The following is a 23736-nucleotide window of genomic DNA, read 5'->3' as shown; positions in this document are numbered from 1 at the left end:
CACTAGGGCAAAAATGCATCTTGTGTCAGTTGGACTCAGATAAAAGCTTTTATATCATGTCCTTATTGGGTGGAATTTTCATTTTTCTCCAAGAGATGGTGGCAATTATCATGTACTCTTCCAAAGTTTGTTGAGGGAGTTTGTTGAGATGGATGGAGGTGGGGCTCACAAACTGTTAAGATGAGCAGAGAAAAATTATTAACAGTGAGGAATAAAGATACTCCCCACCACCCAGAAAACACCACATTTACCAGCAACGCTGTCCAGTGATGCTCTTTCTTTTAGCAGTTTAAGTGGGCATATACCTTTCCCAGACAAAATTATATTTGTATATCTTGGGGTCATTTCAAAATGCTGATACTAAAAATCTCAGCAACTTCCACCAGTTGCTAAAATTTGTATTCAGCAAAAATAGCTGAAAAGGGGATTTCACTTAGATCAAGGTTCTCAGACTTTTGTACTGGTGACCTCTTTCACACAGCAAGCCTCTGAGTGTGACCCCCCCCATACATTAAAAACACCTTTTTATATATTTAACACCATTATAAATGCTGGAGGCAAAGCAGGGTTTGGGGTGGAGGTTGACAGCTCGCGACCTCCCATGCAGTGGTGAGCTGGAGCCAGTTCGCACTGGTTCATGCGAACCGGTTGTTAAATTTTGAAGCCGGTTTAGAACCAGTTATTAAAGGGGTGGGCAAACTGTGGCCCGCGGGACCATCCTTTCCGTCCCACCTGAGCTCTCGGCTGGGGAAGCTCCCCTGAGAATTTTGACTCACTCAGTGGCACTCCGGGCCTTCGGCGGCATTTTGGCAGCGGGTCTTTCACTCGCTCCGGGCCTTCGGCAGCACTTCGGCGGCAGGTCCTTCAGTGCCACTGAAGACCCGGAGCGACTGAAGGACGTGCCGCTGAAGTGCCGCTGAAGATCTGGAGCGACTGAAGGAACCGGTTCTTCAGCTTCTGGCAGCTCATCACTGCCCCTATGTAATAACCTCGCGACCCCTTGAGGCGTCCTGATCCCCATTTTATGAATCCCTGAATTAGATTAAGGTTTGTTTTCATTGCTACAGTGTTTATATTTTTGTTCAATGATTGTTCACCATTATTAAACACACATCCCCAAAGGCCCAACTCATCCTTCTGCTGCATAGAATAAGCCTTTTCCACTTAAGTTAAACAAGAACTTATTTTAGCTATCAGCTGTACAGGGCATGTGACTTCCACTAATGATCAGCCAACAATGTCAACCTCTATTCATCTACTTGTTAAATTTTTGGAAAACCAACTTTGTGCTTTCTCGCATGCTGCCCCTCAAGCCTGGGAGAAGCTCTATGTAAATATCAACTCATTGTCCTCCTTAAAACTATCCTTTGCTGCGTGGCTTACAAATAACTTGACAACAGCTAGGCTGCTGTTGTGCATAGACCCTAGCCTATCATGCAGACCAGTATTGTCTCATTGTTTCCTTGTATTCCACTATTGATATATCTGTGTCCATCTGTTTGTCTCTTTTCTTATACTTAGATTGTAAGCTCCTTGTGGCAGGGACCATCTTTTTGTTCTGTGTTCTTTGTACAGCACCTAGCACAATGGGATTTTGTAAGCACTATGATAACACAAATAATAAATAAAAAAGTCATTGGTCATTATATGTCTTATAGGGATAATAGTTTCATTTTTCTTCATTAAATGAGTTCATTGTTGATAAATGAACAATACAGATATAAAACAAACTATGGGCCATATGCAGAACTGCCTTTGACCCACTGTGGAAATCCCATTGGCTGAGAGTGTGGTTATATACAACATATTTAAATAGTAATAGAATTACATACTGAAGAGGAAGCCATTTTTCTCTTAAACTATGTCCCATGGTAATGAGAGATGGAACATAAGAACATAACATAAGAATGGCCATTCTGGGTCAGACAAAAGCTCCATATAGCCCAGTATCCTGTCTTCTGACAGTGGCCAATGCCAGGTGCCCCAGAGAGAATGAACAGAACAGGGTGATCCCCTGTTGCCCATTCCCAGCTTCTGGCAAACAGAGGCTAGGAACACCATCCCTGTCCATCCTGGCTAATAGCCATTGATGGACCTATCCCCCATGAACTTATCTAGTTCTTTTTTGAACCCAGTTATAATCTTGGCCTTTACAACATCCTCTGACAAGAAGCTCCAGAGGTTGACTGTGAATTGAGTGAAAAAATACTTCCTTTTGTTTGTTTTAAACCTGCTGCCTATTAATTTCATTTGGTGACCCCTAGTTCTTTTGTTATGAGAAGGAGTAAATAGCACTTCCTTATTTACTTTCTCCACACTAGTCATGATTTTATAGATCTCTGTCATATCCCCCCATATTCATCTCTTTTCCAAGCCGAAAAGTCCCAGTCTTATTAATCTCTCCTCCTATGGCAGCTGTTCTATACCCCCAATCATTTTATTGCCCTTTTCTGAACCTTTTCCAATTACAATATATCTTTTTTTGACATGGGGTGACCACATCTGCAAGCAGTATTCAAGATATGGGCATATCATGGATTTATATAGAGGCAATATGATATTTTCTGTCTTATTATCTGTCCCTTTCTTAATGATTCCCAACATTCTGTTAGCTTTTTTGGCTGCCGCTGCATATTGAGTGGGTGTTTTCAGAGAACTATCCACAATGACTCCAAGATCTCTTTCTTGAGTGGTAACAGCTAATTTAGGCCCCATCATTTTATATGTATAGTTGGGATTGTGTTTTCCAATGTGCATTACTTTGCATTTATCAACATTGAATTTTATCTGCCATTCTGTTGCCCAGTCGCTCAGTTTTGTGAGATTCCTTTGTAGCTCTTTGCAGTCTGCTTGGGACTTAACTATCTTTAGTAGTTTTGTATCATCTGCAAATTTTGCCACCTCACTGTTTACCCCTTTTTCCAGATCATTGATGAATATGTTGAATAGGACAGGACCCAGATGCCTGGGGGACACCACTATTTACCTCTCTCCATTCTGAGAACTGACCATTTATTCCTACCCTTTGTTTCCTATCTTTTAACCAGTTACCAATCCATTAGAGGACCTTCCCCCTTATCCCATGGCAGCTTACTTTGCTTAAGAGCCTTTGGTGAGAGACCTTGTCAAAGGCTTTCTGAAAATCTAAGTACATGATATACCCTTGTCCACATGCTTGTTGACCCCCTAAAAGAATTCTAGTAGATTGGTGAGGCATGATTTCTCTTTACAAAAACCATGTTGACTCTTCCCCAAGAAATTATGTTCATCTGTGTCTGACAATTTTGTTCTTTACTATAGTTTCAACCAGTTTGCCTGGTACTGAAGTCAGGTTTACCAGCCTCTAATTGCTGGGATCACCTCTGGAGCCCTTTTTAAAAATTGGTGTCACATTAGCTATGCTCCAGTTATTTGGTGCAGAAGCTGATTTAAATGATAGGTTGCAAACTACAGTTAGTAGTTCTGCAGTTTCGCATTTGAGCTCCTTCAGAACTCTTGGGTGAATACCATCTGGTCCTGATGACTAATTACTGATTAGTTTATCAATTTGTTCCTCTAATGACCCCTCAATCTGGGACAGTTCCTCAGATTTGTCACCTAAAAAGACTGGCTCAGGTTTGGGAATCTCCCTCACATCCTCAGTCGTGAAGACCGATGCAAAGAATTCATTTAGTTTCTCCGCAATGGCCTTATTGTCCTTTAGTGCTTCTTTAGCATCTCGATCATCCAGTGGCCCCACGGGTTGTTTAGCAGGCTTCCTGCTTCTGATGTACTTAAAATTTTTTTTTGCTATTACTTTCTGAGTGTTTGGCTAGCTGTTCTTCAATTTCATTTTTGGCCTTCCTAATTATATTTTTACTCTTCATTTGCCAAAGTTTATGCTCCTTTCTATTTTCCTTCCTAGGACTTAACTTCCACTTTTTAAAGGATGCCTTTTTGTCTCTCGCTGCTTCTTTTACTTTGTTGTTTAGCCATGGTGGCACATTTTTGGTTCTCTTACCATGTTTTTTAATTTGGGATATAAATTTAAGTTGACCCTCTATTATGGTGTCTTGAAAAAATTTCCATGCAGCTTGCAGGGATTTTACTTTTGATGGTGTACCTTTTAATTTGTGTTTCACTAACTTCCTCATTTTTGTGTAGTTCTCCTTTCTGAAATTAAATGCTACAGTGTTGGGCTTCTGTGATGTTTTCCCCTCCACAGGGATGTTAAATTTAATTATATTATGATCACTATTACCAAGCAGTCACTGTTCACCTCTTGGACCAGATCCTGTGCTCTTGACTAAATCAAGAATTGCCTCTCCTCTTGTGGGTTCCAGGACTAGCTGCTCCAAGAAGCAGTCATTTAAGGTGTCAAGAAACTTTATCTTTGCCTCCTGTCCTGAGGTGACATATATCCAATCAATACGGGGATAGTTGAAATCCCCCATTATTATTGAGATTTTTATTTTTGTAGCCTGTCTAATCTCCCTGAGCATTTCACAGTCACTATCATCATCCTGGTCAGGTGATAGGTAATATATCCCTACTTGTTATATTCTTATTATTAGAGCATGGCATTACTATCCATAGAGATTCTATGGTAGTTTGGTTCATTTAAAATTTTTACTTCATTTGATTCTACACTTTCTTTCACATATAGTGCCACTGCCCTGGTTGGAAGGCATGAGATGCACTGTCCTGAGATGGGGGTTCCAAGACCACCACTCCCAAGAGAAGGAGGTGGGTGGTGGTGGTCGGGGACTCTCTCCTCCGGGGGACTGAGTCATCTATCTGCCGCCCTGACCGGGAAAACCGAGAAGTCTGCTGCTTGCTGGGGGCTAAGATTCGCGATGTGACGGAGAGACTGCCGAGACTCATCAAGCCCTTGGATCACTTCCCCTTCCTGCTTCTCCACGTGGGCACCAATGATACTGCCAAGAATGACCTTGAGCGGATCACTGCGGACTAAGTGGCTCTGGGAAGAAGGATAAAGGAGTTTGAGGCGCAAGTGGTGTTCTCGTCCATCCTCCCCGTGGAAGGAAAAGGCCTGGGTAGGGACCGTCGAATCGTGGAAGTCAACGAATGGCTACGCAGGTGGTGTCGGAGAGAAGGCTTTGGATTCTTTGACCATGGGATGGTCTTCCATGAAGGAGGAGTGCTGGGCAGAGATGGGCTCCACCTTACGAAGAGAGGGAAGAGCATCTTTGCGAGCAGGCTGGCTAACCTAGTGAGGAGGGCTTTAAACTAGGTTCACCGGGGGAAGGAGACCAAAGCCATGAGGTAAGTGGGAAAGCGGGATACCGGGAGGAAGCACAGGCAGGAATGTCTGTGAGGGGAGGGCTCCTGCCTCATACTGAGAATGAGGTTATCTCAGGTGCTTATATACGAATGCACAAAGCCTTGGAAACAAGCAGGGAGAACTGGAGGTCCTGGTGATGTCAAGGAATTATGACGTGTTTGGAATAACAGAGACTTGGTGGGATAACTCACATGACTGGAGTACTGTCATGGATGGTTATAAACTGTTCAGGAAGGACAGGCAGGGCAGAAAAGGTGGGGGAGTAGCACTGTATGTAAGGGAGCAGTATGACTGCTCAGAGCTCCGGTACGAAACTGCAGAAAAACCTGAGTGTCTCTGGATTAAGTTTAGAAGTGTGAGCAACAAGAGTGATGTAGTGGTGGGAGTCTGCTATAGACCACCGGACCAGGGGGATGTGGTGGATGAGGCTTTCTTCCGGCTGCTCGCAGAAGCTACTAGATCGCATGCCCTGGTTCTCACGGGTGACTTTAATTTTCCTGATATCTGCTGGGAAAGCAATACAGCAGTGCATAGACAATCCAGGAAGTTTTTGGAAAGCGTAGGGGACAATTTCCTGGTGCAAGTGCTAGAGGAGCCAACTAGGGGGGGAGCTTTTCTTGACCTGCTGCTCACAAACGAGGAAGAATTAGTGGGGGAAGCAATTAGTGGGGGATGGGAATCTGGGAGGCAGTGACCATGAGTTGGTTGAGTTCAGGATCCTGACACAGGGAAGAAAGGTAAGCAGCAGGACACAGACCCTGGACTTCAGGAAAGCAGACTTCGACTCCCTCAGGGAACGGATGGGTAGGATCCCCTGGGGGACTAACATGAAGGGGAAAGGAGTCCAGGAGAGCTGGCTGTATTTCAAGGAATCCCTGTTGAGGTTACAGGGACAAACCATCCCGATGTGTCGAAAGAATAGTAAATATGACAGGCGACCAGCTTGGCTTAACGGTGAAATCCTAGCAGATCTTAAACATAAAAAAGAAGCTTACAAGAAGTGGAAGGTTGGACATATGACCAGGGAAGAGTATAAAAATATTGCTCCGGCTTGTAGGAATGAAATCAGGAGGGCCAAATCGCACCTGGAGCTGCAGCTAGCAAGAGGTGTCAAGAGTAACAAGAAGGGTTTCTTCAGGTATGTTGGCAACAAGAAGAAAGCCAGGGAAAGTGTGGGCCCCTTAATGAATGAGGGAGGCAACCTAGTGACAGAGGATGTGGAAAAAGCTAATGTACTCAATGCTTTTTTTTGCCTCTGTCTTCACTAACAAGGTCAGCTCCCAGACTGCTGCGCTGGGCATCACAACATGGGGAATAGATGGCCAGCCCTCTGTGGAGAAAGAGGTGGTTAGGGACTATTTAGAAAAGCTGGACGTGCACAAGTCCATGGGGCCGGACGAGTTGCATCCGAGAGTGCTAAAGGAATTGGCGGCTGTGATTGCAGAGCCATTGGCCATTATCTTTGAAAACTCGTGGCGAACGGGGGAAGTCCCAGATGACTGGAAAAAGGCTAATGTAGTGCCAATCTTTAAAAAAGGGAAGAAGAAGGATTCTGGGAACTACAGGCCAGTCAGCCTCACCTCAGTCCCCAGAAAAATCATGGAATAGATCCTCAAAGAATCAATCCTGAAGCACTTACATGAGAGGAAAGTGACCAGGAACAGTCAGCATGGATTCACCAAGGGAAGGTCATGCCTGACTAATCTAATCGCTTTCTATGATGAGATTACTGGTTCTGTGGATGAAGGGAAAGCAGTGGATGTATTGTTTCTTGACTTTAACAAAGCTTTTGACACGGTCTCCCACAGTATTCTTGTCAGCAAGTTAAAGAAGTATGGGCTGGATGAATGCACTATAAGGTGAGTAGAAAGTTGGCTAGATTGTCAGGCTCAACGGGTAGTGATCAATGGCTCCATGTCTAGTTGGCAGCCGGTGTCAAGTGGAGTGCCCCAGGGGTCGGTCCTGGGGCCGGTTTTGTTCAATATCTTCATAAATGATCTGGAGGATGGTGTGGATTGCACTCTCAGGAAATTTGCGGATGATACTAAACTGGGAGGATTGGTAGATACGCTGGAGGGCAGGGATAGGATACAGAGGGACGTAGACAAATTGGAGGATTGGGCCAAAAGAAATCTGATGAGGTTCAATAAGGATAAGTGCAGAGTCCTGCACTTAGGACGGAAGAACCCAATGCACAGCTACAGACTAGGGACCGAACGGCTAGGCAGCAGTTCTGCGGAAAAGGACCTAGGGGTGACAGTGGACGAGAAGCTGGATATGAGTCAGCAGTGTGCCCTTGTTGCCAAGAAGGCCAATGGCATTTTGGGATGTATAAGTAGGGGCATAGCGAGCAGATCGAGGGACGTGATCATCCCCCTCTATTCGACATTGGTGAGGCCTCATCTGGAGTACTGTGTCCAGTTTTGGGCCCCACACTACAAGAAGGATGTGGATAAATTGGAGAGAGTCCAGCGAAGGGCAACAAAAATGATTAGGGGTCTGGAACACATGACTTATGACGAGAGGCTGAGGGAACTGGGATTGTTTAGTCTGCAGAAGAGAAGAATGAGGGGGGATTTGATAGCTGCTTTCAACTACCTGAGAGGTGGTTCCAGAGAGGATGGTTCTAGACTATTCTCAGTGGTAGAAGAGGACAGGACAAGGAGTAATGGTCTCAAGTTGCAGTGGGGGAGGTTTAGGTTGGATATTAGGAAAAACCTTTTCACTAGGAGGGTGGTGAAACACTGGAATGCATTACCTAGGGAGGTGGTAGAATCTCTTTCCTTAGAAGTTTTTAAGGTCAGGCTTGACAAAGCCCTGGCTGGGATGATTTAATTGGGGATCGGTCCTGCTTTGAGCAGGGGGTTGGACTAGATGACCTCCTGAGTTCCCTTCCAACCCTTATATTCTATGATTCTATGATTCTATGCCCCACCAGCACAACCTATTCTGTCCTTCCAATCTATTTGTACCCTGGTATTACTGTATTCCATTGATTATCCTCATTCCACCAAGTTTCTGTGATAGTCCATGGCCCAAATAAAGCATGACAGATTACAAGATTCCCTGAAGACGCAATGTGGCTAAGTCAAGAAAAGATGTCCCATTTGTACAGAAATTATTATCGATTATTCACATCAATATTCAGCTCTGGTACAATCTTGTACACTTTTCTACATGGAAAATGTGTAGGCTGTGTAGTCATTTTGGGAATAGACCTATTGAGCCTGGTGGGATTTCTTTTTAATACACATACAAACGTTAAAAAATGACCCAAAGTAGTTTTGCTATTCTCTAAAATCTAGAACAAAAGACATGAAAATGCTTTATCTAGTAACAATGCTTCCTTTCTCATCTTACCCTAGTCTTCTCTAGATTTTAAACTCTTCAAAGTAGGGACTGTCCCTTACTCTGTGTGTTTGTACAGCATTGAGCATGATGGGAATCCTAGGTAGTAGACTAATAATCTACTATCTAGATGGTTTTATATAACTGCATATCATTGTATTATCCGAGCTCTACTTCTCATTTTCAGTAGGATTTTTGCCAAGATAAAGAAGCAAATTAATCACATTTTTAAGCCTTTTCAGGTGACAGTAACATGGTTCCAGGAAATTCATTAGAATCATACTGTTACAGGTTGTGCTATTATAATAGTCTGACAAGCCCTGTTTAACCAAATGTAAAACCAATTAGGTCTTGGGAGAAATGCCCATTGCTAGCTGTAATGCAGTTCTTTTTAGCTGCTAAACCTATTCTCAATAAAAGCTTGTTCACTGCCTAAGTCTCTGACTAGAATAATTTCTAAGGTGGAGAGCTGTAGCCTTCAGAATATACCTATGCCAAGTAAATAAAGATGTTACTTCACACCAAAAAAATTACAAGAATGTGGTAGCAAAATTAGATTGAAATTAGGGCTGTCAATTAATTGCAGTTAACTCATGCTATTAACTCAAAAAATTTATTGCAATTAATTGCAGTTTTAATTGCACTGTTAAACAATAGAATACCAATTGAAATTTATTAAATATTTTGAATGTTTTTCTACATTTTCATATATATTGTAGTTTGTGTTGTAATTGAAATCAAAGTGTATATTACTTCTATTACAAATATTTGCACTAAAATGATAAATAAAAGAAATAGTATTTTTCTAGAGTACTCATACAAGTACTCTAGTGCAATCTCTTTGTCATGAAAATGCAACTTACAAATGTAGATTTTTTGTTGTTACATAACTGCTCTCAAAAACAAAACAATGTAAAACTTCAGAGACTAGAAGTCCACTCAGTCCTACTTCTTGTTCAGCCAATTGCTAAGACAAACAAGTTTGTTTACATTTACAAGAGATAATGCTGCCCTCTTCTTATTTACAATGTCACCTGAAAGTGAGAACAAGCATTTGCATAGCACTTTTGTAGCTGGCTTTGCAAGGTATTTATGTGCCAAATATGCTAAACATTTGTATGTCCCTTCATGCTTCGGCCACCATTCCAGAGAATATGCTTCCAGCTGATGATGCTCGTTAAAAAAATAATGTGTTAATTAAATTTGATTGAACTCCTTGGGGGAGAATTGTATGTCCCCTGCTCTTTTATAGCCGTCTCGGATGATGACCCAGCACGTTGTTCATTTTAAGAACACTTTCACTGCAGATTTCACAAAATACAACAAAGGTACCAATTTGAGATTTCTAAAGATAGCTACAGCACTTAACTCAAGATTTAAGAATCTGAAGTACCTTCCAAAATCTGATTGGGACGGGATGTGGAACATTCTTTCAGAAGTCTTAAAAGAGCAATGCTCCAATGCAGAAAATACAGAACCCAAACCACCAAAAAAGAAAATCAACTTTCTGCTAGCATCTGACTCAGATAATTAAAATGAACATACGTTGGGCTGTACTGCTTTGGATTGCAGAACCTGTCATCAGCATGGAGGTTTGTCCCCTGGAATGGTGGTTGGAGCATGAAGGGACATACGAATCTTTAGCGCATCTGGCATGTAAATATCTTGCGACGCCGGCTACAACAGTGCCATGTGAATGCCTGTTCTCACTTTCAGATGACATTGTAAATAAGAAACGGGCAGCATTGTCTCCTGCAAATGTAAACAAACTTGTTCGTCTGAGCAATTGGCTGAACAAGAAGTAGGACTGAGTTGACTTGCAGGTTCTACAATTTTACATTGTTTTATTTTTGAATGCAGTTTTTTGTACATAATTCTACATTTGTAAGTTCAACTTTCATGATAAAGATATTTCACTGCAGTACTTGTATTAGGTGAATTGTAAAATACTATTTATTTTTTACAGTGCAAATACTTGTAATCAAAAATATATAAAAAGTGAGCACCATACACATTGTATTCTGTGTTGTAGTTGAAATCAATATATTTGAAAATGTAGAAAACATCCAAAATATTTAAATAAATAGTATTCTATTATTAACAGTGCGATAAATCACGATTAATTTTTTTAATCACTTGACAGCCCTAATTGAAATGCATCTTTAGTAAGAGGCAAGATGAATGCAAAGAGTAAACTCATAGACATTCTAACATCACACTCATCAATACTGTATTGTGGCACTGGAAAGAGACTTCTCAAGCACATATTAGCTCTGGCTTCCCTGAATGCTTATGAACCATATATTTAAAAGAGCTGATGACATCAAATATTAAATTCAGGCATCTTATTATCTGGAATCATTTAAATGAATTTTTCATTAAGTGTTAGGTGTTACACAGTTACAGTTTTAAAGGCACTTTCATCTTGCCTGCTTAATTTTTAATTACATTATCATCACTTTTTTATTGACTGTGTTTTTGTGTCTTGGTATTATGCAAAAATCTTAATTAAAAATGGAAACTTGAGAAAAATGGAAAACCGGTCTGTTTTATCTGTTCGTTTCCTCCTTTATTATCTTATTAGAAGATAAAAAGACATTTTAATTTTTCAGTGCTTGGAAACTGCTGGATTCTGGGTTCTGTCACTCCTGTGTAAAAATGAAGTAACTTAGCAGACTTCCAAGCAGTCACTCCTATTTACACCAATATAAGTGAAGTCGGAATGTGGGTCCATCATCTTTTACTGAATATTGAAAGGGACTGTGGACCAGGCTGAAGTAGCTGAGGCTGAACAGGTAGATTTATTAGATTTTGCTCTTGATTTTAGATACTTCCAGAGTACAAAGCCTTATCATATTTTACATTTGTACACAAGCAGAGTGTAGTGACAACTAAAATGAGCAATATTTTCTTTTTGAGCAGCTTACCTAAGTTGTTGTAAGAGATCAGGGATTCTGGGGATTTCCTATGAAAAGTTTTTGTGTTTTTGGCAATTTTAGAACCCTTATCTGAATCAAACTGCAATTTTATAGCACCTTGTGTGTAATACATAGCAATTACTCAGTATCCACAGGACTAGAGTGTCCCTGCCCAAGGGGAAAAGAGAACATAAGAATGGCCATACTGGGTCAGACCAAAGGTTCATCTAGCCCTGTATCCTGTCTTCCAGCAGTGGCCAATGCCAGGTGCTCCAGAGGGAATGAACAGAACACGTAATCATCACGTGTTCCACCCCCTGTCACCCTTTCCCAGCTTCTGGCAAACAGAGGCTAGGGATATCATCCTTGCCCATCCTGGCTAATAGCCATCAATGGGTCCCTGGTCAATGGCAGCCTCTGTGGTTGGAGACAGGTCTATGTACACTGCTCTGTCTGAGTACCCCTGCAAATCACTGTGGAGTGGGTGGGGAAGGTTAGAGTCCTTGCCTTGCCCTGACATGCGGGCCCATGTAGCAAATGAAGAATGCCGGGGAGGAGAAATGAACCATCCACTCCCTTGTAGACTCATAGTCTTTAAAGGCCAGAAGGAACCATCATGATCATTTATTCTGACCTCCTGCATATTGCAAGCCACAGAACCTCACCCACCAACCCCAGTAACAGACCCATAACCTCTGGCTGAGTTACTGAATTCCTCAAATTGTGCTTTAAGGACTTCAAGTTACAGAGAATCCGCCATATACACTAGGGTCACTTGCAGGTTTAAATGTGCCCCATGCTGCAGAGGAAGGCACCACCTCTCCGAACGCAAGGTCTCTGCCAATCAGACCCAAGGTAAAATTCCTTGCTGACCCCAGATATGGCAATCAGTTAGACTCTGAGCATGTGGGCAAGACCCACCAGCCAGATGCCTAGGAAAGAATCCTTGTGTCTCCCTGAAGCACAGCCTTTCCCTGAGTTCCCCCTAGAGTGGGGTAACTTCACACCATACCCTAATCAGACTTATGACTGATCCACTCTGTCACAGTCTACTATACAGCAAACTGTTGTTTTGAGTACAGAAGTTAGGTCCCTATGCAGTCATTGTTCCTACTAACAAGAAACAGTTGTATTCTGTCAGAGTGAAAGCAAGCACTGGGGTATGTTTTTTATTTGTCTGGGGAGCAGGAGGGTAATCTAACAATTATTGACAATATTATAAATATTTATACTCACTGTAAACAGGGCTTTTCAGCAATCTGTTTTGAATATCTTTACAAACAATATTTATATTCCTCTTTGAGGCAGGAAAGAATCATTGCACCCATTTTACAGCTGGGTAAATTTGGACACAGGTTAAGAACAAAAAACTGTTCACTAATTGTGCCTTCATTCTTAGTTCCCAGCTTGAGACATGAGGAGGCAAATCCTCAACCTGTGTAAATTGCCATAGGGCCACTGAACTCAGAGCTATGACAATTTACACCAGCCACTACTGAATATTTTTTCCAAACCTCTCTGCATTTCAGTTTGCTCCACTGTATAATGAGGATAATAATTTACCCCAAGGAGGGCATTAGTGAATAAATGTCTATATAGCATTTGCAAGATGACCTGCACTATATACACAAGATGGACTAAAAAGAAAAGGAGTACTTGTGGCATCTTAGAGACTAACCAATTTATTTGAGCACAAGCTTTCGTGAGCTACAGCTCACTTCATCGGATGCATTCAGTGCATTCACTGAATGCATCCGATGAAGTGAGCTGTATCAGTGCATTCACTGAATGCATCCGATGAAGTGAGCTGTAGCTCACGAAAGCTTATGCTCAAATAAATTGGTTAGTCTGCATCCGATGAAGTGAGCTGTAGCTCACGAACGCTTATGCTCAAATAAATTGGTTAGTTTCTAAGGTGCCACAAGTACGCCTTTTCTTTTTGCGAATACAGACTAACACGGCTGCTACTCTGAAAGATGGACTAAGTAGTAGCATTATTGCTGCTTTCTGGGTGGCATCTGTGGAAATAACAAGGAGTCCTTGTGGCGCCTTGGTGACTAACAAATTTATTTGGACATAAGCTTTCATGGGCTAAAACCCACTTCATCAGATGTATGGAGTGGAAAATACAGTAACATGTATGTATATGGGTCATTACAAAAACTAATTTCCCCATACTAATTCCCCCCTACTGTTACTCACACCTTCTTGTCAACTGTTTGAAATGGGCCACCCTCATTACCACTACAAAAGTGATTTTTCCTCCCTTGGTATTCTACTGTTAATTGAATTGTCTCATTAGCACTGACTCCCCAGTTGGTAAGGCAACTCCTATCTTTTCATGTACTGTGTATATATATATCTGCTACTGTATTTTCCACACCATGCATCTGATGAAGTGGATTTTAGACCATGAAAGCTTATGCCCAAATAAATTTGTTAGTCTCTAAGGTGCCACAAGGACTCCTCATTGTTTTTGCTGATACAGACTAACACAGCTACCACTGTAAAATCTGTGGAAATGTGATCTTCCAAAAATGTCAACACCAAAGGTCTGCCAATCTGAGGACCAGGTCAATTATATAAGCTACAACAGTGTGATGCCTGGGATAAACTTAAGCCAAACTTTTTGATGCCATTTCTTCTATGATCATGCTATTATCAGCAGCTATAACATGAAGGGAGCACTATTTCCTTCTTCTAAATCAGGCTTATTGAACATACTTCAACTGTCATGTAAAATCATTGTAATAAATAAATACACCCATGCACAGCAATTCATTTTTTTAATAGTTGGACCTCTCAGTTTTGATGGGGAAAGTAATGAAGTATGGAAGACAGAGAGTTGTATTCTGTGCATTATAAATCTAGAGTTTTATTAACAGAAAACAGATTAACCTCTTACAGGGAAAATGTAACCAAGGTATGGAATTTCTACTTGAACAAGTCCACTGGTATAAAAAGCAAGCAGAAAAAATGCCACCTAAGCAGTGAAAACAATAACCTAAATGACCTAATTAATTGCTACAAGGTCCAAATGAACGATACTTAATTGTTTTACAAGTTAATAAATCAGGTAATTCATTATTTGTGAGTAGAGGCAAGGATTGATTTACCAGAAAATTATGGATGGATTTCTAAGGGCTGAATAATCAGATTTATCCACTCCATAGACCTTGCCTTAAATGTGACACTGTATTAGTCTCCTCTAATAGCATTGCTTATTACTTGTTAAATCCACTGAAATGTTTATTTGTACTATACTTCATTGTGCCCTGCTTAAAGTTATAATATATTAAATATGAGCTGCCTGTGTAAGAGATTATTACTATGGCCACTTTTTTCCAGCCCAAAAGGCATCCCATTGGCTGATATTAGTAAAACATTCATTAATCAAGTGGATGAAGGACAACAGTGACAGTATGATTAACTACAAGCATTTTAAACTAAAGCCTTGATGGAAATGGAAGCCTTTGAAACAATATATTACAAACAGAGCATGGACTAGAAGACCATGAACTGCTGGAAATTTAAAACACTTGGGCTTAATCATCCCAAGAATGAGAAAGAAACTGAAGAAGTTTCAGCCACCAATGACCAGTAGGGGAGGAGATGCAGGGAAAATTGCTTTATCCCTGCATCCCTCTGAAAGCTTGGGAAGCTCTACAAGTCCAAGGATATAGCAAAGGTGGGTCACTAATGCCATCTTGAAATGTGTGGATTTCCTAGGACTGGTTTGCAATTTATTTCCCTAACTTTTTCCTTGTTTTCCTTTAACTCCTTTTCTCTCCTTTGTTTCTTCATTCTTTATTAGAAATGATAGAAAGTATCATTTCATTTCATTTGTAAAATGAAGTGGTGACAAGATATCACTTTTTCCTTGGCGTGCAGGAGGATGGGCTGTAATGACAGGAAACCATTTTCTTTACAATGTTCTTATGTATCTATCACTTTGTAATCAATAAAAGCTTCCTTAAGCAGAAAAGAGTAAACTTCAAACTCTAAACAGTTGGATTCAACTAACTAGTAGGACCTGATTCTACTACCAAGTCAAGAGGAGTTTGCAATGGACTTCGGAAAGTGTAGGGTTGGGGAAAATATTTCCAAAACTTTTACGTGAATTGAGCTGGAAATCTCAAACTCTCTCTTCCTTTGCCTGATCCAAAGTCTATAGAAAGTCAGTGGACAGCTTTCCATTGACTTCACTGGCCTCTAGATCAGGTGCTTAGTCTTGCTCCTCCTCTCCTTCCAAGTCAGGCTGGAAATGCTCTAACAACAACTTGCTTGCTGTATTTTGGCACTTCTGCTTCATCTTCAAGCCTAGAACAGAAAGTTTATAAGCGCACACACATTAACTTTAATAAAGAACAGATAACTTATTCAAAACCCCAAAGAACTTGGTTCATATTGGGTCAGTCCTTATTATATGCAAACTGGTTTGCCCTTTCTTAGTTAGAAAGTTATTACAATGATCCCCGGGCACTTGGCTGCAGGGCATCTATGTGTCAGTTGAGCTGGTTTTTTCACTGTGACTATCTGTAGTGGAAATCAGAAACAGAGGAATGTTCAAACTTTACTAGTGTCATAACATGTGACTGCCATCAGAGGACAGAAACTTAACCAATGTCTTTGTCAAAGTCTGATGGGGCAAGGGAACAGCCAGAAAGGAAGCAGAGAGAAGACAGACAAAGTGAATTGTATAAATTAAATCAAAATCATAGGGGCTTCCCTAAGAGTAAATCCCAAATGTATGCATTGGTAGGCAGCAGTTTCTTTGAGTGACCCAAACAGTTATCCTGTGTATCTTTGTGGAATGGGCCTAACACAACCATCAAACAACATGTAAAGTATTTTGGTGTTCTGATCTTGCAACTTTATGTTGTTTTTTAACATGATCTCTGATCCCAGTCTGCACCTAACAGAGCACTCACTGCATCCTTGAACACTAGGCAGGGGTTTTCATTCTGCACAACATTCATAACTTACCCAATGTTCTGACAAGGTCACAGAACATTTATGTCTATCAGTCAGTGGCCAGATAGTCCATGCAGCTTTAACCAGTTATTTTTAGCCCTTAGTTTGGAATTGGGCTTAGTGTTTGTTCACAGTACTGGATCCAGTGTCTATTGAAGTCATTCAATGAGGAGAATGGGGGGGAGGGGGTTAGTGGGGTGGATCAAGCCCTAAGTGTACTCATGAAAGCAATGTCTCGTGCTGGGATCCTAGGGCTACTAGGTGAGCTGATATAATGGGAACTTTTCTTTTGGTTGAGGAAATGCGGGCTATGGCGAGAATTTTTTTTCTTCACTTAGAAGTGGTTCCTACAGACCTCATAGTAACGACACATTCATATTGGCCTTTTTGCCCTTCCCCTCCGTTTTTTAAGCATGGAGAGCCAAATTCATGCTGGAAATAAGCTCACTGATTTTAAAGGCATTGACTTCAACTAGTATAACTAAGACAAAAAAATGTGGCTCATTATCTCAAAGAGTTGTGTACATTGTATTATTCTTTCAGCACTTTTTAGTCCTCCGGTGACTTTATTATACTTCTGGAGGCCAATGAATTCACACACCTTTCTTACATTATTCTCTAAACTTGGCTTGGACTTTCACTACAAATGTAAAATTCATCCATAGGTCATCAAAACACTTGTGGAATTTGTGTCAAGAGTTTTAAATACCCCATCATTCAGGGACATCTAGATCTGGGGTTTTGAGTCAGTTCATTAGAAAGATGAGAGTCATTTGCAAAATTTGGATCCAAACGAGGATTTCAAACAACACCAGAGTTCAGTGGTGTATGGATCCAATGTTTTGCTATGGATCAGTATAAACTTTCAAGCAAACATGGTTCAGTTTTAAGAGGAGTTGAGCCGGTTTGTTGTGTTTCACTGAAGCCAAGTGAAATCCAGGTATTTCAATGGAGTCTTATGCTGTGTTCCAAGATTCAAAGGGGGTGCTCAAAGGATTACAGGTCCACCAAAATAAGCTTCACATAGAACCCTATGAACCAAGGCAGCAGAGTTTCATACAGTCTAGCATTCCTACAAAGAAACGTTTTTGTTTCTGCAGCTTCCCCAGCAGTCACTGTTATTCCTTCAATGTCCCACTCAAGCAATTTCTATTTTTCATTAGCAGAGTGTCTTTTATAAAGAAACATTGTTAATAATTTATACACTTCTAATTTGTTTTTCGCTTGTATATTACATTTGACAGAATGCAGCATGCTCTATTTCTCCAGTTAACCTGCAAAAGTTGATATTAATAACATTTTGCACACCTCCTTCCTCCCATCAGAACTTCATAGGTTAGAGCAACTTTCACACTATAGAGGGACATTCTTATATGGCAAAGGCACAGAATTCACAGCCATTAGTTCTAATTTTCAATCAAAGCCTTAATGATGTTATTAAAATATGTCACCCTTTAGGGAATGACATTTTTGCAAAAGAGCAAACCCCTGTACAACATTTTGCACTATAAAGGCATAAAAACAGCACTCCTTGCAGTTAGGCAGTATAAAATGCGTACAAATCTCCAAAGCCCATGCAGATTCTACTTCTTGATCAACAAATGGTCTTAGATCAGTTTTGGCAGGAGCTATGAAATCTGAACTCCTGGCTGATACTGAAAAACCATATACTTGATCGCCAGCCGTATATTCATGAAAGGCTTTTTCTCCTACATAAGCTGCCATGAATCTTCTATTCTAAATGATAATATGTTGAATTATATCCAGCAAGGTCTGGAAATACAGCAGAAAGGGCATAGATCATGTAAAAGAAAAGTTGGCTCACGCTCACCAACATACATTTATCTTTCTTAGGCATCAATAGAGTGCCAATCATCACCGTATCTCAGCTTTTATATTACAGAGAAGATTAAAAGGTAACTTGATCGTGTGCTATAAAGTACTTACACATGGAGAAGATATCTCTAATACTAAAAGGATCTTTATCTAGTAGACAAAGACATAACAGGAGCCAATGGGTAGAGGTTTAAGTTAGAAAAATCAAACTGGAAACAATGAGGGTGTGACCGAAAGCACGCCATTTATTCACACCCTACACATTATTGTAATAATCTTTTTGAGGTATCATTTAAAAACTAACAACACACTGAATGTATGAAATATGTATTAAGAGTTACGAACATAAGCTGAAATTATGACTACAATGTGTTTATCAGACAAGTCTAGGTAGTGTGTAAACTGGTATCTCAAAGATAAAAGACAAGCTGACACCTCTAGCTAGGTGTCATAAAAGTTGATTGGCAATTACGTGTTAAGTGGCCATTCTTTGGTAACAAAAGGGGGCAGGAACAAATTGATCTGCATTTTAGCAAACAGTATGTAACCTCTATAAGACTTCATGCCCCTATCCACAAGCTTGAATGAACTTTATCTAGGGGTAACTCTCAGGAAAATGCATTTCAAAGGGTGACTGGACTATAAAAGTGAGGGACAAAAACACCCTAAGTTATCTCTCCCAATCTCTCTGTCTCTCTCTCTTTCTCTTTCATTAAGATGACAAAGGAACCAGCCCTTTGACTTTGGGGGAGATTCTGACCTGAGAATTTGGTGGGCCCTGTTGCTGGGAACATGTGGTAATGATTTTACCTTGAACAAAGTCTAGCTTGTTAAGTTTTAGCTACTAGAAAGTGTTATGTTTATTTCGTTTGTAACCATTTCTGACTTTAATACCTTGTACTGGTACTCACTTAAATCTTTTTGTAGTTAAATACACTTGTTTTATTTTTTAATCAAAATGAATTCAGTGTTGTGTCTAAACTGAACTGTTTGGGTAACTCCAGTTAAAGTTGCAAACTGTTGCTTCTTGACTCCTTTCAGAGGCAACAGATATTTAATATCTAAATTGCCCAGAAGAGAGCTGGATAGTGCAGAACACAAGTTTTGGGGAAAATTAGCGATTGGGAGTGTGTTGGGGCCATCCTGCACGTAGTAACCCAGGCTGGTGGAAGCCAGAATGTGACTGGAGTGTTGCTGACAGGCTGTGGGGGTCAGAGGTGTAGTTATACACAGACATTCAGGGTGTAACCTGCATGCTGGTGGGCTGTTTTTGACTGGCCCAGGTTGGGAGCTACAACAGCAAAGCAATGTCAGGAACTCAGGGTTACAGGATTGCACACTGGGGAATATCACAGTGGTCAATTCATCATGATTTGAAGTATATATATCAAGATTGGCTGCCTTTCTAAAAGATATGCTCTACTTCATCCTCAAGTTACTGGCTTGATGTCATCCACTCAAATAGCTAACAAGAACAATTGCTTCCATTGCAGAGATTAGTGAGTGAAATTCTATGGTCTGTGTTATGCAGAAGGTCAAACTAGGTAATCATAGTGGTTCCTTTTGCCCTACATTAAAATCTATTAATCTAAATCAGTTCATAGTTATAATTTGCAGTCAAAGTGGCCTCTGCATTTGACCCAAACAACTATTTAAAATGTGATCCATGAATGTAATGGGCAGGAAAAGCTCGTAAGTAACGTGCCAAAGACTGAAGGGTTCCTTCACTTGGAAGCCAAGTGAAGCAGTAGGGGTTAGTGTGATGACAACTGAGGATAGCCCCCTCATGGTCTTATGTGTGCAGTCCACATGCACTAGCCACTGACTACCTATCCTTATTCAGAATCTCATAAAGGAGGCCATTCTCAGTTTCAAAAGACATTAGTCTAGTAAATTATTTCAATTTACTGCAATACAGCTGGAGATTTGGGAGCCAATTTCAATATTTTGCACAGAGAACTTGAGAAAAGTTGTTCAGAGAGGTTTCCTGATCACGAAATGCATTTGCTCTTCACCAATTCCATAGGAAAGTTGGTTCAAGTTTTCTAGAATTGTCTAGAAAAAGAGCAGAGTTACTTAATGTTTACAATAGGTTTATTATTTATTGTCATAAATATAAAGGGAAGGGTAAACCCCTTTGAAATCCCTCCTGGCCAGGGGAAAGCTCCTCTCACCTGTAAAGGGTTAAGAAGCTAAAGGTAACCTCGCTGGCACCTGACCAAAATGACCAATGAGGAGACAAGATACTTTCAAAAGCTGGGAGGAGGGAGAGAAACAAAGGGTCTGTGTCTGTCTGTAGTCGTCTTGGCCAGGGACAGAACAGGAATGGAGTCTTAGAACTTTTAGTAAGTAATCTAGCTAGGTATGTGTTAGATTATGATTTCTTTAAATGGCTGAGAAAAGAATTGTGCTGAATAGAATAACTATTTCGGTCTGTGTATCTTTTTTGTAACTTAAGGTTTTGCCTAGAGGGGTTCTCTATGTTTTTGAATCTAATTACCCTGTAAGATATCTACCATCCTGATTTTACAGGGGGGATTTCTTTATTTCTATTTACTTCTATTTTTTATTAAAAGTCTTCTTGTAAAACACTGAATGGTTTTTCATTGTTCTCAGATCCAAGGGTTTGGGTCTGTGGTCACCTATGCAAATTGGTGAGGCTTTTTATCCAACATTTCCCAGGAAAGGGGGGGTGCAAGTGTTGGGAGGATTGTTCAGTGTTCTTAAGATCCAAGGGTCTGGGTCTGTAGTCACCTAGGCAAATTGGTGAGGCTTTTTACCAAACCTTGTCCAGGAAGTGGGGTGCAAGGTTTTGGGAAGTATTTTGGGGGGAAGGACGCGTCCAAACAGCTCTTCCCCAGTAACCAGTATTAGTTTGGTGGTGGTAGCGGCCAGTCCAAGGTGTAATATTTTGTACCTTGGGGAAGTTTTGACCTAAGCTGGTAAAGATAAGCTTAGGAGGTTTTTCATGCAGGTCCCCACATCTGTACCCTAGAGTTCAGAGTGGGGGAGGAACCGTGACATTTATATTTATGTTTTTTGTGTAAAACATGGTCCACTCAAACCTAGCAGTTTTAAGCAACTGTCTTTCTGAATGGGAATGCTCTATCAAATTTGTTCTTTTTCAGATTGGCATACCAGATTGTTTTGCAAACACACATTTATGATACAGAAACATCCATAAAATTCATAGCTAAAAAGGTCTGTGAACACCTGCATACAAAATTAAGATGATAAAGAGAATGGGTCTTGCTTTTCTCTTTCCATCCTAAATGTAAGCCAAACATTTTCAGTTGAAGGAGCCCATTCTTATTATTATAGTTAAATGGTATTTTCCATGTAATATGTAAAAAATTCTCAGTTTGGTTCCATGGATATAACCATGCATGTATGTTTCTAAGGTTGGGGTTCATTTAACGGGAGAGGTTAATTTGTGGGTTGTGACAGCCAATATCGAGGTTAGTGATAGTAGCCATGGTCGTTTTGTTTCCTTTCAGAAGATAAATGGTGTCATACAAGGTATCTGTTACATTAATCTCTCTCTCACACACACACACACACACACATACAGTCAGCCCGGTATTGCAGCTACTATACAAACAAGATCCCAAGACCTGGCACAGCAAGCCTTCCATGCACTGAACAGCCAGCAATGTCAATGTGAGTTCCATATACAGAGGGCTTGCAGGATTGGAGTATAACCTCCAACTCTTACATTTGCAATATTTTCCTTGAGAAGTAGAAGAAATAACTCAGAAAAATAGATATACCTGTACATTTCATACCCAATGCTACAGTTCTGCTTGCCCTTGGAAACTAATCAGGATCTGGCTCAGCTAGTAATTAGATGGATGAACTTTAAGGAAATGCTACAGGAGATGCTGGAGATTTAAATAGAGCAGATGTCATTCTTCCATCTGACTCAACTCTGAACCTATGCACACATCATGCTATTAGTATGCATCAAATTGTTAGCTTTTAATTCATGTAGATGAGATATCAACATAAAAGTCTGATTACTTTGGATTATGAAATATCCCGTAACACTTTTTTGTAGGTTAAAACTTATTTATCCCGGTCAAATTCCCACTTGGATAGTGACATTCGACCACCCTAAATTCTTCTATAGTTTCAACTGGATATGCTATTCTTGGCCCTGTCCTGTCTTAGCCTATTATGTAGTATTGCTGTGCTCTGGTAAACAGCTGATATGTTAAAAGAACAGGAGTACTTGTGGCACCTTAGAGACTAACAAATTTATTTGAGCATAAGCTTTCGTGGGCTACAGCCCACTTCACGTTGTATCTCACACATGGCTGCAGTTTGGTGCTGTGTGAAGTGATCCCTGTATATTATATATTACTTAATATTTTCACTTGCTTCTGGATGAATGGCACTCTATTACCATAAGATGTCAGGTGTCTTGGAATAAACCCAGAAATTAGATATCATGTCCTCATCCCCTGTTATTACAGACAAAGGAGACAACAATTATCAGTGAGTGTGTCTGGGATAGTTTTCTAAATGCTTTTGTGGGACCACATATCAGTGTTTGGACTTTTTTCTGTGGAGATGATAAATAGGCCTTCGCCTTGCAAATGCAAGCTGTTTTAAAGAAGTGTACATTCTACACCATTTAATATATTTATATTCCATTCTATTTATATCCTCTATCAAATTAGTGGAGAATTAGCCACTCTGCATAATAAACCAAGACTTACTAGTAGGTAAATGCATTCTTCTAATATACCTTTAACCAATGTCCTCACATAGCCACATACTACAATCTTCTAGAACAGTCTTTTAATTAATCAATCAATCAAATCAATCATCTGATCAACTAGATAGACAACTTTAAATACTGAGCAAGAATGAAGTAATGGAATTAGATAGTATGATTTGGAGGCAGTCCTAAGAGAGTAAAATCACTCAGCCTGATTACAAAACATCAGATCCCAACAGTCTCAGAAAAGCGAACGTGCTACAGTGATAGCAGGGAATTGTATCCTGCCAATCCACAGGGCTAACTTTCATCTGATCACAAAAAGGTGTTTGCATTATCTGGTAATTATGGGGAACCTTAATGGGCACCATCACTGTGCTTGCCAATAAGGAAATGAAGGGAAAGAATCTGCAACAAGCCAACAACTGCAGGAAAGACAAGCTCATTAATCTCATTTGCAACAAACATACTGAAAAATGTTCTTATTGATTGAAACTGTCTAATTGTCCCCTCAGTTATTAGGGATTGTACAATAGAGAGCTGTGAGAAAATCTCCAATCAGCCAGTCCAACCATGTTACAAGTTATCCCTAATATTGCTACTGGGGTAGTCAAGCAAAGAAGACACATTATCTCTCATTGCACTGTGAATAA

Source organism: Lepidochelys olivacea, assembly GCF_965140295.1.
Source record: "Lepidochelys olivacea isolate rLepOli2 genome assembly, chromosome: 7".
In the NCBI taxonomy this organism is placed as follows: domain Eukaryota; kingdom Metazoa; phylum Chordata; order Testudines; family Cheloniidae; genus Lepidochelys; species Lepidochelys olivacea.
The sequence above is the reverse complement of the archived record's forward strand: the minus strand, read 5'-3'. Positions refer to the sequence as shown.